Source organism: Wasmannia auropunctata, unplaced genomic scaffold, assembly GCF_000956235.1.
Source record: "Wasmannia auropunctata unplaced genomic scaffold, wasmannia.A_1.0 LD335985.1, whole genome shotgun sequence".
In the NCBI taxonomy this organism is placed as follows: Eukaryota; Metazoa; Arthropoda; class Insecta; order Hymenoptera; family Formicidae; genus Wasmannia; species Wasmannia auropunctata.
This window is the reverse complement of record NW_012026905.1, coordinates 1-1222: the sequence shown is the minus strand read 5'-3', so window position 1 is coordinate 1222 and position 1222 is coordinate 1.

Below are 1222 nucleotides of genomic sequence, written 5' to 3'. Positions count from 1 at the left end.
ATGGCGACTGGAGCAAGGCAGATACCCAATTTTATTTTTATATTGTATTCAGGTTTCGTGGATAGTAAAGTGAATAACACAGTATTTCCCATTGAGAGACCGATGTAATGTAAAGTCTCTTGTTTTGTGTAATTAAGTACATAATCAATCATAGTTGGTAGATCTCTCGTTCCCATCTCATGATAGCTAGACAGTGAAAGTATATTTTATTTTCTTTTTTATTAACTTTTTAGTGTTGCAGAAGTACAAAATATTTTTTTGTTTCAAATTTTTTAACTCAATTAAAATTTTCTCTTACCAAAAATATTGTGGTACATAATACATCTATAATATGCATAGTAGGGTGGAACGATTTCTTACCCCCTGTTGTGCATGTATTTTCGGAAAAGGCATAAAAAATGATGAATTTTGGTTACAAGCAGAAATTTTTTAATGAATATCTATCTCTCCTAAAAAATAAAAAACATTTTTTTTTCATTTTTATTTTATTTCAATTAATCATCGATTTATTATAATACATAACAATTGTCATAAAAATAATTTATTGTTAGACATTTTTTTTTTTCAGTTCTCGGTCTTTTAAGCCGAGATTCGATTATAGTAAATGTCATTCCTTCGCGTTTGCTTGGGGGACACACGATGTGCTATCTCGGTGACAATTTTTTAATGTGACGCTCCGTTGCTTGTATATGACAGGGTATTTTCAAATCTTTAATTGCAGCATCTGCGAACATGTATCCCTTTTTATTGTCTGACATTGATCGCGAAAAAGCAGGTTCGGTCAAATTTACGTTTTCCCAGTCGATTATGTCTATATAGTCGTTGCAATCGAAATTTATACGGTGACCGTACGGTGAAAATGTAAATTTGACAGAACCTTCTTTTTTGCGATCAATGTCAGACGGTAAAATCCGAGGATACATGTTCGTAGATGCTGCAATTAAAGATTTGGAAATACCCTGTCATATACAAGCAACGGAGTGTCACATTAAAAATTAAAATTGTCATCGAGGCAGCACATCATGTATCTCCCAAGCAAACGCGAAGGAATGGCATTTACTATGATCGAATCTCAGCTTAAAAGGCCAAGAACTGAAACAAAAAAAGATTTCCAGTAATAAATTATTTTTATGAAACAATTGTTATGTACCATAATAAACCGATGATTAATTGAAATAAAATAAAAATGGAAAAAACGATGATTTTTTATTTTTTAGGAGGG